At 41.4% G+C, this 12,162-nt stretch overlaps 1 long non-coding RNA gene across 1 annotated transcript in view; it reads left to right on the top strand.

The window, feature by feature from the left end:
* The first annotated feature begins 4,787 nt into the window (after positions 1-4,787).
* Positions 4,788-12,162, top strand: part of LOC140476777 (uncharacterized) — a 70,066-nt gene continuing 62,691 nt past the window's right edge. Inside the window, exons 1-2 of the long non-coding RNA XR_011960602.1 lie at positions 4,788-4,895; positions 5,335-5,427. This is a non-coding gene — a long non-coding RNA (uncharacterized lncRNA). The remainder of the gene's footprint in view (positions 4,896-5,334; positions 5,428-12,162) is intronic.

The following is a 12,162-nucleotide window of genomic DNA, read 5'->3' as shown; positions in this document are numbered from 1 at the left end:
CTTTGACAAGGTGTCACACAGGAGGCTACTGATAAGGGTCTATAGTGTTACAGGCAAAGTGCTAGCGTGAATAGAAGCTTGGCTGTCTGGGAGAAAGCAAAGTGTGGGGATAAAAGGGTCCTTCTCAGGGCGGCAGCTGATGACATGTGGTGTTCCACAAGGCTCAGTGTTGGGACAACAACTTTTCACTTCATACATTAATAATCTAGATGAAGGAACTGAGGGCATTCTGGCTAAGCTTGCAGATGATACAAAGTTAGGTAGAGGGACAGGGAACATGGAGGAAGTGGGGAGGCTGCAGAAGGATTTGGACATGTTAGGAGAGTGGGCAATGAAGTGACAGATGGAATACAATGTAGAAAAGTGTGAGGTCGTGCACTTTGGTAGGAAGAAGAAAACATGGACTATTTTCTAAATACGGGGAAAATTCAGAAGTCTGAAGTGCAAAGAGACTTGGGAATTCTAGTCCAGGATTTTCTCAAGGTAAACTTGCAGGTTGAGTTAGTAGTTAGAAATGCAAATGCAATGTTGGCATTCATTTTGAGAGGACTTGAATGTAAAAGCAGGGATGTACTTCTGAGGCTCTATCAGGCTCTTGTCAGGCCACATTTAGAGTATTGTGCACAGTGCTGGGCTCCATATCTCAGGAATGATGTACTGGCCCTGGAGTGGGTTCAGGGGAGATACATGAGAATGGTCCGAGGAATGAACAGCTTAACATATGAGGAATGTTTGAGGACTCTGGGTCTATACTCAGTGGAGTTTTGAAGGTTGAAGGGGATTTAATTGAAATTCACAGATTACTGAATGGCCTGGACAGAGTGGATGCTGGGAAGATGTTTCCATTGGTAGGAGAGACTCAAGGACATAGCCTTAGAATAAAAGGAAGTCCTTTTAGGATGGATATCAGGAGAAACTCCTTCAGCCAGAGTGTGGTGAATGTATGGAATTCACTGTCACAGAAGACTGTGGAGGCCAGGTCATTGTGTATATTTAAGATGGAGATAGATAGGTGCTTGATTGTAAAGGGGATCAAGGGTAATGGGGAGAAAGCAGGAGAATGGGGTTGAGAAACTTATCAGCCATGATTGAATGGCAGAGCAGACTTGATGGGCTGAATGGCCTAATTTCTACTCTTATGTCTTATGGTCTTATAACTCAAACCCTCCGGCTTTTATAACATAAGGAGAGCCTGGATAGGTTGGGACTTCTTTCTTTGGAATATAGGAGGCTGAAAGGGTGACCATGTAGAGGTTTATACAACATCTTGAGGGGCATAGATAAGGTGAATAGCCATGGATTTGTCCCCAAGGTAGGGGAGTCCAAAACTAGAGGGAATAGTTTAATGTCAGAGGGGTAAGGTTTGAAAGGGACCTGACTGCGTACATTTTCACACAGAAGCTGGTATGTATATGTAGCATGCTGCCCGTGGAAGTGGTAGAGGTGAGTACAATTATAATATTTAAAAGACATTTGGACAGGTACATGGATAGGAAAGGTTTAGAGGGATATAGGACAAACACAGGCAAATTGGACTAGTTCAGTTTAGGAAACATGGTTGGCATGACTGAATTGAGCCGAAAGGTCTTTTTCCATGCTGTGTAATTCTATGACTCTGTTATTAACCACTTGCATGATGATTTTTTTTGTAATTAGTAATGATACGACCAGCTCAGAGTGATGCAGCAGAAAGATTTACAAATGAGGTTGAGTCAGCTGACCTCAGTAGAAGCAGTGGTTTGGAAAATATTAGCAACAACAGCCAAAGAATCTCTGAGAGAATACAGTTTGCCAGGTCACCCTCTCCTCATAATTATTCAGCAACCCCCGCAAAAAAAAGGTGAAGCTCACCTACAGTGATGCTTCCTGCAGTCAAATAAAACAGCCATTATGATTTTTAAAGCTGGATACATACAATTTCCAGTAATTGGTGGTGCCAGAGGGAAGAGGTGGCAGATTAAAAAAAAACAACTCCCTGAGGAAAAGAGGAGGTGGGAGAACAGAGTGTGGATTTGAGAATACAGTGCAATTTTCTGTTTTGTGCAGAGTAAGAGCAATTTTTGGAGTAGATGGACTAGAAATGATTAAATCATTCACCCAAAGTTAGTGTTTAAAAGGTTTTGTGTTTTCAGATGTGATTTGAGGATAATTTTCTTTTTGTTACAGCAGTGTTGCCAGAAAATATTGTTCATCCTTAATTGCCCTTCAGAAGCTGAGACTGCAGCACTTTCTTGAACCACCATAGTCCATTTGGTCTGGTTAGACCCTTGGTGGTATTAGTGAGAGAATTCCACAATTTTACCCAATGATGGTCAAGGACCATGATATATTTCCAAGTCAGGATGTGAAAGGGAACATGTTGGTATTGTAAACTCTACTTCCAGTTCAAGCCTAGCCGGTAGAGAAAAGAAAACTAACGAACTGCAGATGCTCAAAATCAGAAACAAAAATAGAAATTGCTGGGAAAAACACAGTAGGTCTGGCAGCCTCTGTGCAGAGAAATTAATTGTTAATGTTTTCAAGGTGAAAGTGAGGACTGCAGATGCTGGAGATTAGAGTCGAAACTGTGGTGCTGGAAAAGCACAGCAGGTCAGACAGCATCCAAGGAGCAGGAGAATCGACATTTCGGGCAAAAGCCTTTCATCAGGATTTCTGATGAAGGGCTTTTGCTCAATTCTCCTGCTCCTTGGATGCTGCCTGACCTGCTGTGCTTTTCCAACACCACTCTTGAAGTTAGTGTTTTCAATTCCAGTGACCCTTCTTCTGAACTGATTCTAGCTCAGAAAAGGTTGGTATACCTGTATATGCCCAAATGAGCGGTGGGGGAGAGGGAAGGAGTAAATGACAGGTGGAGATGGAGCCCAGAGAGAAAGAAAAATAAATGGACAGATAAAGGTCAGCCTGGGAGAATCATTAGCTGCTAATGAGGACTACTTCTCCCTGACAGTGCATGCTATGTGGTAGCAATGCCTATGATGACAAGGCCTAGTTTGTCAGGGTTGGGACAAGAACATGGGAAAAGGTGCTCAAGCCCAAAAATATATTGAGTCCAGAAGGCTGCAGGATTCCCAAGTGGGAAAAAGGTGCTGTTCTTCCACATTGCAGCATGGTGGTGTTGGAATGGCAGACAACCAGAATCTCAGAATTGCAGACAGGTAATAGTTTTCTGCAAAGCTTTGACAAAGGGTCAGTTAGACTCGAAACTTCTGCCCTTTTCTCTCCTTACAGATGTTGCCAGACCTGCTAAGATTTTCCAGCGTTTTCTCTTTTGGTTTCAGATTCCAGCATCCGCAGTAATTTGCTTTTACCCAGTGTTCTGCAAAGTAGTTACCCAGTCTGCGTTTCAGCTTCCCAATGTACAGGAGACCACATTGTGAGCAGTGAATACAATAGACTAGATTTAATGAAATATGGGTCTGTCTCTGGCTCATGATTTTATCCTGTAATGCTATGCACTGGCCAAAGAGATTTGCAATTCTTGCACTTACGTCTTATCAATATGAGATGGACATTTTGCAGAGCTTTTCACCAAGAGGATCATTGTTCACACTCCATTCCTACTGTTTCAATTCCTTCACAGGTTGTGAGCATCACTGGACAGGCCAGCCTTCAATGCCCTTCCTTAATCTCCATTGGAGAGTATTGGTGACGAGTTACCTTCTTCAATACAACTGAGTGATTTGCTATTAAAATAGAAACTGTCAGAAATACTCAGTCTGAGAGTATCTGTGTGGGAGAATGGCTAACTAGACCATTTCAGAGGACAGTTAAGAGTCAATCATATTGCTATGGGTGTGGAGGCACATGTAGACCTTACCAGGTTTTGGTGCCAGGTTTTCTTCCAACAGCGCGTGCCAAATCTGAGCACCTATTGAATTCAGGTGCATACCATACAAATTAATGATAATTAGTCACATGCCTGCCAGTTTCTGATACATTGGACAAGCTCTCAAAGAAATGTACATTTAGTCTTAAAGAATAAAGGATCAATTTGAAGTAGATGGATAGATTGGTTCATTGGAGGCGATGGGAGAGAATTGCATATGGGTGAAGGGACAGAATACAAATAAAATGCCAAGGACAAGTCATTCAATCACAAACATTAAAAGCCAACACAAGGAGAAAGGGAGATATAAAACTGAAAACTCTAAATTGCCTCAGCAAGTAAAACAGCATTTCAGGAGGAGGAGGAAACAGGTAACATTTCGAGTTGAAGACGTTTTATCAGAAGTTCATTAATAAAATAATGTTGTTAAATACATTCATCAAAATATTAATTTAACTTCTATTTTGTCTGTCTCATCAATTAACTGTGAAGGATGTTCAAGTAATAAAACCTGTTGGGCCCTTTGAACCATAGGAAGGAAAATATCTTGTAACCAAGGCAATGGCTTTTAGCTTTTGCAGCTAATCCTGTACAATCCTCACTTACAATGAGTCACTCAGGCTGACTTTCACACATGTCCCTTTTCTCTCATTAAAGTCAACTCAGCAAAGCAACTGCAAAGAATGACTGGGACTTATTAATGCTTACCAACTGGCTGCCTAATGGAGTCCCTGTGGCTCAAAGTGTAATGAATCCCTGATACCTGACACTGGCACAGATATGGAATGAGAGTGCAGCTCCAATAAAGTTCAACTCAGAGGGGTGACTCACTCTGCGCAATGACAACCCAGTACATCCCCTCCAGCACTTAAAATGCAACCGAACACAAATCCAGGCATTAGCTGTCCAACTTGGTTAGTTCGCCAGACAGACTTTTGATGTCAAGCAAGAACTGACAATCAGCTGGCTTATAAGAATGTCAGGATTGATTAAAGATAGAGCAGCGTTTTCTATCATTCAATTCAATCTGGTTTCTTAACTCTCAGTCTAGTTGATAAGTTACTAATAGGTAATCCTCTGATTATTGTATTGAACTAGCTAGTTTAGATGTTTGTGAGCTCAATTCGTTTTGGGGAAATTAAACTTATTAAATTTTAATACTTTCTGAGATGGCATCTGGAGGTAAAAGATGTTGGATTATCATGAAAAAAAACCCACCTGGTCCCCTAACATCTTCAGCAAGCAGAACCTTTACAAAACTCTTTACCTATCATTTCAGTGTGAAATTATGTAGTTGATTTTCAATATACCATTTAAAAGTAGCCCGCATTAAAGGTGATGTAATTTTTTCTGAACTGGATGTGGCAGAAACAAGTGGGAGGGTGGGAAAAGAAGCTTATTTTACAACAGCGAACAACACGAAAGTGAGATGAAGCTGAGGAGAGAAACATATATGATAAGAGCAATCTGGAATGAAGTGATAATAACTTGTGGAATCTCACTAACAGCCGGATGCTCGAGCAAAGCAGAAATTCATTCGGTGTCCTGATGAAGACAACCACAGTTTGTGATCTGGTCTGAATTCAATCATCACCAGTGAGGTATGTAATACACTGTATGTCAAACATTCAAGCACGACCACGAGGGCATAATTGTGAGCAAGAAATAAAAAAATGATTACATACCTCCAAAACATGTCAGCTGTGATAAGTAGGTTGCCTCTCTGTCAAAAGGATGTGGCTATTGGACTTTAGCAGAAATATTTAGTACTGAATGAGTGCTGTCCTGTTGGATATAACATTTTGCAGATGAAATGTTAAGCCAAGGCGCTGTCCGTTATCTCAGGGAGACATGTATTATTCCATGTCACTATTTGAAAAAGAGTCGGGAGTTACTCTCAGAATCCTACCCAATATGGCAATTACTGCGTAGTTATTTGTCAGACCTTACTGTTCACCAGTTGACTGCTGTGTTTCTGATATTGTTATAGTGATTACAATTCAGAAGTACTTTATTGGCTGTAAAATGCTTTGGGACACTTGGTGGCCATGGAAGGTGCTATATAAGTGCAAGTCCTTCATACTTCCTTTTAAGATTACTCTTCTTTGGATGCAGGTTGCTTTCTCATACCACTGATATCGCTTAAATGCTATGCTACATTGATATTAGTCATTTTAAAATGTGCATTAGAATATATTAATGGAAATGGAAGGTTGGATAAACTAACTACACTGATGCTGTACTCTTCTCATGAGGAAGATTGCCTGCAAACCTCAATGAACCAAAGTACTCCAGCAGACCTCTGTTTCTTAATATCCCATGAGGAAGCGGCTGTGGAAATCTTGTGCATCTGTCCATCTCTGGATATGGAAGATAATAAAATTAGAATGTATGTACACACAGTTCTAAGCTGATTCATGGGTTGTATGGAAGTGTGTATCACTTTTCTTGCTATCAGCAGGTGGCAACCCTAGAAGAGTGAATGAAATGGAAGCAAGTCCTTAATGTGATTCATTTTATGTCTGTAAAAGGAAGATTACCTCAAACCAGAGGAACAGAGGAGAAGTAACCAGACATTTAAAGAGTAGCAAATAACCCAAGATACACCATACATTTTTGATGCAATGCGATTCCTTCATTAACATTCTGTAGCCCAAAGTTCCTCAATTGTGATGCATGGTAGTTGAGATGTAAATAAAGATTGATTTGACTGCATTGCACTGTGCTGTGATACCTACCTCTATAAAATACAGAAGCAACAAAGCTCTGGGTTTAGCAACACCTCTCTACACCTGCCTGACTTGGACATGCATCACTGTTGCCTTATCATTGTTCTTTTAGATTAGATTAGATTAGATTAGATTACTTACAGTGTGGAAAATTGAGTATCAGTGAGTAATTGATAATTGATGGTGATTGCTGATGTACAAGGTGCTGTTGCATCAAGACTGAAAATTTCCTGAATAAGCCATTTATAAAAATATCTCTACTCAGTGCTGAACAATGATACTGCTGCATCTTGTTCATATGTTGTTCAAGGTTTGATATCTCCACCTTTTCCTTTTTGGGCTGTCTGCTTGCAAACGTTGTTGCAGGGCCAGATTCTGAGTGCAGTACACAAAGCTATGACTATTTTTGACACTAATAATATGTCACAAAGAACCTTTTGTCCTGTTGTAGTATGCCAATGTGTTACTGTGTCCTGAATTTAGTTCAGAAGACAGCTTCATTCTAATATTCTTTTGCTTTACTCATGCTCCAATACATTGGGCTTGTAAGCCAGTGCAGTATTAGATTACTGTCATCACTGAGTTTTCAATCAGGCCACTGCCTTTGACCCTGAAAGAGGAGACTGCATTACTCCAAGTTAAATAAATTCTGACAGCTCCCTGCAAATAACAACTTACATTTGGATAGAACCTTTAAAGTTGCAAAACGTTTTAAGGTGCTTCATAAGAACCTTATCAAAAATAATGTTGACAACCAGACTCCAGTTGACAAGGTACAGCATCAACAAGTAGAAGTAAAGTCAACTGGAATCAGGGGTAAACTCTCTGCCCGTTGAAATCATACCCTGCACAAAGGAAAATAGTTGTGGTTGTTTGAGGTCAATCATCTCAACTCTGCAGGAGTTCCTCAGGCTAGGCCCAAGAATCTTCAGCTGTTTCATCAAAGACTTTCTCTCCACCAGAAGGTCAGAAGTGGTAAGGTTCGCCAATGCTAGCACAATGTTTAGCATCATTCATGTCCTGTCAGATGCAGGAACAGTCCATGTCCAAACTCAACAAGATCTGGATGATATCCAGGCTTGGGTTGACAAGTGGCAAATAACATTTGCACCACACAAGTGCCAGGCAATGGCAATTCCACTAAGAGGCAATCTAACCACAACACCTTGAGATTCAATGGTGTTACCAAGCCACTCACAATCCTGATTTGGAAATATGTCACTGTTCCTTCAGTTTTGCTGGGTCAAAATCTTGGAAAGCTCTCCCTAACTGCACTGAGAGTCTACCTACAGTACAGGACAGCAATGATTCAAGAAAGCAGCTCACCATCACTTCTTAAGGGCAACTGGGGAGAGACAATAAATGCTGACCCAGCCAATGATGTCCATGTCCCATGAATAAAAAAAAATGACATGTAGAACATTAGAAGATATCAGGTTAAAATTTTGTGAAAAGATGTTGGTTTTAAGGGGCATTTTACAGAAGAAAAGTAACAGAGAAATTTTCAGAGCAGAGCAAGAGACAATTGCATGAGACACGAGCTGGCTATAATAAATTGGGGAGTGTTACTTAAAGGGATGATGGTAGTTATGCAATGGCAAACCTTTTAAGACTGCATGGAACATCTGCAATGATTGTTCATTTCTGTCTGGTACAGAAGTAAAATAGGAAAGGTGACCCAATCATGGTAAACAAGAGAAATTAAGGATAGCATCAAAAGGGCATACAAAATGGACAAAAGATACAACAGGCCTGAGGATTAGGAACAGTTCAGATTTCACTAAAGTAGGACAAAGGAATTGATGAAGACAGGGAAGATGGAGTACAAGAGTAAGCTTGTGGGAAACATATAAATTGAATGTGAACTTCTGTATGTATGTGGGTAAGAAAGATTAGTGAAGACAAAATGTAGGTCCTTTCCAGTCAGAAATAGGGGAAGTTATAAAGAGATGACAGACAAATTAAATACATCTTTTGGTTCAGTTTTCATGATGGAGGACTCAAATAGCATCACAGAAATATTTTGGAACACAGGATCTAGTGAGCGAGAGAAAGCAAAGGAAATCAATATTAGCAGGAAAATGATGTTGAGAAATTGATGAGATTAAAGACTGACAAATCTCAAGCGCTTCATAATATGTAAGGGAATGGATGCAGTGATCATCATTCAAGATTCTATAGACTCTGGAACAGTTCTTGTGGATTGAAGGGTGGTTAATGTAACCTCACTGTTTAACAGAAGAAGTGGAAAGAAAACAGGGAGAAAGTCCTAGAGTCCTTTATAAAAGATTTAAGGGCACAGCATTGGGAAAACAGGGATGGAATTGGACAATGTCTTCATAGATTTATGAAAGATAAATAACCCTCAGCAAAATTAACTGTAATTTTGAGTATGTGACAAGTGGGTTGATAAGAGGGAGCCAGTTGATGTCATTTACTTACACTTGCAGAAAGTTTTCGATAAGGTTCCATACCAGAGGCCAATATGTACTTAAAGCGCATGGAACCGGGTGTGAGCTGTGACTAGGGTGCAGAGATGCTTCAGTGTGATTTGGACAAGTTGAGTGAGTGGACAAATGCATGGAAGATGAAGTATAAAGTGAGTAAGTGTGAGGTTATCCACTTTGATAGCAAAAATAGGAAGGCAGTTAATATTTGAATGGCATCACATTGGGAAAAAGAGAGGTGCAACAAAACCTGGGTATCCTTGTACATCAGTCACTTAAATTAAGCATGCAAGTGCTGCAGACAGTGGTAAGTCAAATGGCATGGCTTGTTGGTCTTCAAAGCAAGAGGATTTGAATATAGGAGCAGGAATGTCTTTATGCAATTGTACGGGGTCTTACTGGAACCACACCTGGAGTATTTTCCGAAGTTTTAGTTTCCTTATCTGAGGAAGGATGTTCTGGCTATGGAGGGAGTACAACAAAGGTTTAGTAGAAGGTTTAGTTTACTGGGTAGCAGTACTGATGTATGAAGGAGAATTGGATCACTTAGGACTATATTTATTGGAGTTCAGAAGAGTGAGGAGGGAATCTCACAGAAACCTATAAAATTCCAACAGGATTAGACAAGATAAACATAGGAAGGATGTTCCCAGTAAACAGTGAGTCCAGAACCAGGGGTCACAGTCTAAGATGTTGGTTGAGCAGTCCCAGCAGAGGTGGCAGCACATTGATATTCAGTCAGAGGGAGTTGCCTGGTAGTCCTCAACATTGACTTTCATGGCTTCAGGTTAAACATGGGCAAGGAAAACTCCTGCTGATTATCACATACCCTCCTCCCTCGTCTCATGGTTTAGTACTTCATGTTGATCAACACTTGGAGAAGCTCGGATGATGGTAAGGGTGCAAAATATACTGATGGTTGGGGGATTTCAATGTCCATCACCAAGAGTTGCTTGGTAGCAGTGTTACTGGTCGAGCTGGATGGGTCCTAAAGGACATTGCTGCTAGACTGGGTCTGCAGCAGGTGGCAAGGAACCAAAAGGAGGGAAAAACATACTTGACTTAATCCATACCAATCTGCCAGTTGCAGATGAATCTGTCCATGACAGTATTGGTAAGAGTGACCACTGCACAGTTTATGTGGAGACAAAGTCTCACCTTCACATTGAGAATAACCTCCATTGTGTTGTGGGCAATATATCCATGCTAAATGTGACAGACTTTGAACAGATCTAGCAATTCAAGACTGGGCATCCATGAGGTGCTGTGGACCATGAACAGCAAAATTGTACTCCAGCATATCTGTAACCTTATGGCTTGGCATATCCCCCACTCAACCATTATCATCAAGCCAGAGGAACAACCCTGGTTCAACAGAGAGCGCAGGAGGGCATGCCAGGAGCAGCACCAGGTATACCTGAAAATGAGGTGTCAACTTGGTAAAGTTACCGAACTTGCATGTCAAACAGTATAAGCAGCAAGTGATAGACAGAGCTAAGTGATCCCAGAACTAATGGATCAATCCATGCTCTGCAGTCCTGCCATATCCAGTCGTGAATGGTGGTGGACAATTAAAAGACTCGCTGGAAGAGTGGGCTCCATAAATACCCCCATCCTCAATGATGGAAGAGCCCAGCACATCAGTGTAAAAAATAAGGCTGAAGTATTCGCAACAATTTACAGCCAAAGGTGCCTAGTGGATGTCCATCTCAGCCTCCTCCAGTGGTCACCAGTGTTAAAGGTACCGGTCTTCAGCCATTTTGATTCAGTCCATGAGATGTCAGGAAATGGTTGGAGACACTGGATATTGCAAAAACCACGGGCCCTGACAACATTCCAGCAAGAGTACTGAAAGCTTATGCTCCATATGTTGCTGCTTCCCTGGCCAAGCTGTTCAGTACAATTACAACACTGGCATCTATCTGATAGTGTGGAAATTTGCTCAGATATACATAGAAAAATCCAACCTGGCCCCATCAGTCCAATTCACTCCTGCCCCAACAGTCTACTCTCAATCATCAGGAAAGTGATGGAAGGTGTCATCAACAATGCTATCAAGCAGCTCCTGATCAGCAATAACCTTCTCAGTGACACCTATTTTAGGTTCTGCTTGGGCCACTCAGCTCCTGACCTCATTACAGCCTTGGTTCAAACATGGTCAAAAGAGCTTAATTCCAGAGGGGAGGTGGAAGTGAAAGTCTTGACATCAAAACTGAGTGTGACATCAAGGAGCCCAAGCAAAACCAGAATCAGTGGGAATGGGTGTCAAACTCTCAGCTGGTTGGAGTCATGCCTGGAACATAGGAAGATGGTTGTATTTATTGGTGGTCAGTCATCTCTGCAGGAATTCCTCAGGATAGTGTCCTAGGCCCTACCACTTACAGGTGCTTCATTAATGACTTTCACTCCATCATAAGGTCAGATGTGGGGATGTTCACTGGTGTTTGCACAATATTCAGCCCCATTCACGACTCCTCAGATACTGAAGCAGTCCATGTTCAAATGCAATAAGATCTGGACCATATCCAGTCTTGGGCTCACAAGTGCCTGGTAACATTCGAGCCACTGAAACGCCAGGAAATGCTCTTCTCCAATAAGAGACATTCTAACCACAGCCCCTTAATATTCAATGATTCCGTCACTGAAATCCACCACCCCACCACCATTCCCTCCAACTATTAATATCTGGAGGCTTATCATTGGTTAGAAACTCACCTTCCCAGAGGATACAGTGGCGACGTGAGCATGTAGGAGGTTAGGAAAACTGCAGTGAGTAATCGACTTCCTGACTCCCCAAGTCAGGAGTGTCATAGCATACTCCCCACTTGCCTGGATGGGAGTGGCTCTCTCAAACACTCAAGAAACTTCACACCATTCAGGACAAAGCAGCATGCTTCAACGGCACCACATCCACAGGCATCCACTCACTTTATGACCAACACTCAGCAACAGTAATGTGCACCATCTCCCAATACCATGCGCTTTAATTTTACACACTAATCACTTGATGAATCTCCAAGATTTTGATGACAACACCTGTGTTTTCTTGCAAATGAGATAAACAATTTAAAGTGGGCTATGATCCAGCTGCTGATTATAGATAGGCAAATAACTTTGGAAAGTCTTCTTCGGGCAGCTGAAGAAATTTGGCATGACGGCA

Source organism: Chiloscyllium punctatum, chromosome 5 (assembly GCF_047496795.1).
Source record: "Chiloscyllium punctatum isolate Juve2018m chromosome 5, sChiPun1.3, whole genome shotgun sequence".
NCBI lineage: Eukaryota > Metazoa > Chordata > Chondrichthyes > Orectolobiformes > Hemiscylliidae > Chiloscyllium > Chiloscyllium punctatum.
Note: the sequence above shows the minus strand (reverse complement) of the source record. Positions and strands in the feature narration are given on the sequence as shown.